Below are 2,500 nucleotides of genomic sequence, written 5' to 3' on the forward strand. Positions count from 1 at the left end.
AGAGAAAAGACACACACACACACACACACACACACACACACACACACACACACTATCCTGGCCCAATTTTTTTTTTTTTTTTTTTTTTTTTTTTTTTTAAGTAAAAGGGCGGGAAACTGGGGGCCCCATTGAAAGGCGCTTCGCCCTTTTTTCAGTTTGAATGTTTCTTTCCTTCTCTTCTTCTGCTAGCTAGCTAAGCTAAGCTAAGCTAAGCTAAGCTAAGCTAGCTGTTTACATAGCTTTGTGAATGAGTATTTTTCCCTTGACAACAGGAGAAAAGTGTTGCACCGTTCCCGGAGGTACTGCAATACCGGGTCGATGCGTGGAGCGGACGGAGCAAGCCCCATTTCCGACTCCCTGTTCGAAAAATCCATTTAATATGTAGTCCCCCGATGGGGGACGTATCAGATATTAAACTGATAAGAACAGATACTACACTTGATCTGAGCCAAAAGGCCGAGAAGCGATAACCCACAAATGGAACCCTGCAACCGCCGGGCCCCCGGGGGTCTCGACAGACCTCAGCGGGTGGGTTGGCAAGAGCCGGCTCCTCCAATCCCACCCAGCCACCCACCCAGCCACCGTTTCCCCGGCTACAGACAGGCAGGTGTTTTTTGTCAAAAAAAGTCGCTAATGCATCTTTAAGTCACTATCCTGGCCCATCTATGTCAATTTCTCTTGAAACAAGATACCGGGCTCTGCAAGAAGCAAAGCCGCTCCAAAAATACGTTGAACTCGTAAGTGTTCCTCTCCACGGAAGTCTTTAGTAAAAGGCGAAAGGCTTGTGCGTAATGAAGAGAAACCAGAGTCATATGGAAGTCAGAGGTCGGGGGCCCGAGACACACTCTGTGCACTGTAGGCCGGGGTCCCGCGGGTGCTCCCGGAACCCACTCTTCCAAGTTTTCGAGGCCTGTGGATGAAAAGAAGGTCACAGAGACACAGAGAGACAGAGAGACACAGAGAGACACAGAGAGACAGAGAGAGAGAGAGAGAGAGAGAGAGAGAGAGAGAGAGAGAGAGACACACACACACACACACACACACACACACACACACACACACACACACACACACTATCCTGGCCCATTTTTTTTTTTTAAGTAAAAGGGCGGGAAACTGGGGGGGCCCCATTGAAAGGCGCTTTTTTTTTTTTTGAATGTTTCTTTCCTTTCTTCTTCTGCTAGCTAGCTAAGCTAAGCTAAGCTAAGCTAAGCTAGCTGTTTACATAGCTTTGTGAATGAGTATTTTTCCCTTGACAACAGGAGAAAAGTGTTGCACCGTTCCCGGAGGTACTGCAATACCGGGTCGATGCGTGGAGCGGACGGAGCAAGCCCCATTTCCGACTCCCTGTTCGAAAAATCCATTTAATATGTAGTCCCCCGATGGGGGGACGTATCAGATATTAAACTGATAAGAACTTTTTTTTTTTTTACTACACTATGATCTTAGCCAAAAACCAAACAATAACCCACAAATGGAACCCTTAAACCGCAATTCCAACCGGGGTCAAACAATCATTTCAGCGGGTGGGTTGGCCAGAGCCTCCTCCTAACCACCCATCCCACACAGGCAGGTGTTTTTTGTCAAAGACCCAGCCACCTGCCCATCTATGGTCAATTTCTCTTGACCAAGCCACCGTTTCCCCTATTACAACACAGCTCACCCAGTTTCCCCTTCTCATCCAGGCATGCATCTTTAACAAAAAAGTCCTGGCCCATCTTTAAGTCACTTCCTGGCCCACAAGTCAATTTCTCTGAAACAGCAACAGCACCCGGCTCTGCCCCAACTCAAGTCCAAAGCCCCCCCCTCCTCCGTCCGGACCGGGGACGTCATCCCCCAAACAAAGTCCGTTCCCCTCCATCATCCAATTCTTTAGCCATTCCTGGGAGGTCAAGTGTAGTGAGGAGAAACCAGAGTGAGGATGGAAGTGGAGGTCGGGGCCCGAGACACACTCTGTGCACTGTAGGCCCCCCCCCCGGGTGCTCCCGGAACCCACTCTTCCACCCCCTCGAGGCCTGTCCTGAAAAGAAGGTCCACCACCAGAGAGAGACACAGAGAGACACAGAGAGAGACAGACAGAGAGAGAGAGAGAGAGAGAGAGAGAGAGAGAGAGAGAGAGAAGACACCCACACACTTGCCCTCTCCACCTTTTTTTTTTTTCCTCTCCACCACACACCCTCACCATCCCTCAACTCCTCCACCCTTTTTTTTTTTTTTTTTTTTCCCCCGGGAAACTGGGGGCCCCATTGAAAGGCCCCTTCCTTTTTTCCTTGTTTTCGAACCTCTCCTTCCGGTTCCTTCTCCTTCTCCTAAGCTAAGCTCCTGCTAAGCTAAGCTATGCTAGCTGTTTACATAGCTTTGTGAATCTCCTTCTTCTTTTCCCTTGACAACAGGAGAAAAGTGTTGCACCGTTTGATCGGAGGCCAAAATTCCCTCCCTCCTCCTTCCGTGGACCCTGCTCCTCCGGCCCCAAGTCCCCCCCCTTCCCTGTCCCTGTTCG

The 2,500-nt window shown here is 49.7% G+C and overlaps 4 non-coding genes across 4 annotated transcripts in view; all 4 read right to left on the minus strand.

Moving 5' to 3' along the window:
• Window positions 1–277: 277 nt before the first annotated feature.
• Window positions 278–468, minus strand: LOC112255581. Its single transcript, XR_002954307.2, has one exon. It is a non-coding gene; the product is annotated as a U2 spliceosomal RNA (small nuclear RNA).
• A 226-nt stretch (window positions 469–694) lies between these two features.
• Window positions 695–811, minus strand: LOC121842160. The gene has a single exon (XR_006080968.1). It is a non-coding gene; the product is annotated as a U5 spliceosomal RNA (small nuclear RNA).
• Window positions 812–1,267: 456 nt separating this feature from the next.
• LOC121842159 lies at window positions 1,268–1,467 on the minus strand. The gene has a single exon (XR_006080967.1). It is a non-coding gene; the product is annotated as a U2 spliceosomal RNA (small nuclear RNA).
• A 940-nt stretch (window positions 1,468–2,407) lies between these two features.
• The window catches only part of LOC112255575, a 192-nt gene continuing 99 nt past the window's right edge, over window positions 2,408–2,500 (minus strand). Inside the window, exon 1 of the small nuclear RNA XR_002954301.2 lies at window positions 2,408–2,500. This exon is cut by the window's right edge and continues 99 nt beyond it. This is a non-coding gene — a small nuclear RNA (U2 spliceosomal RNA).

This window comes from Oncorhynchus tshawytscha, unplaced genomic scaffold (genome assembly GCF_018296145.1).
Source record: "Oncorhynchus tshawytscha isolate Ot180627B unplaced genomic scaffold, Otsh_v2.0 Un_contig_9077_pilon_pilon, whole genome shotgun sequence".
NCBI classification, from domain to species: Eukaryota; Metazoa; Chordata; class Actinopteri; order Salmoniformes; family Salmonidae; genus Oncorhynchus; species Oncorhynchus tshawytscha.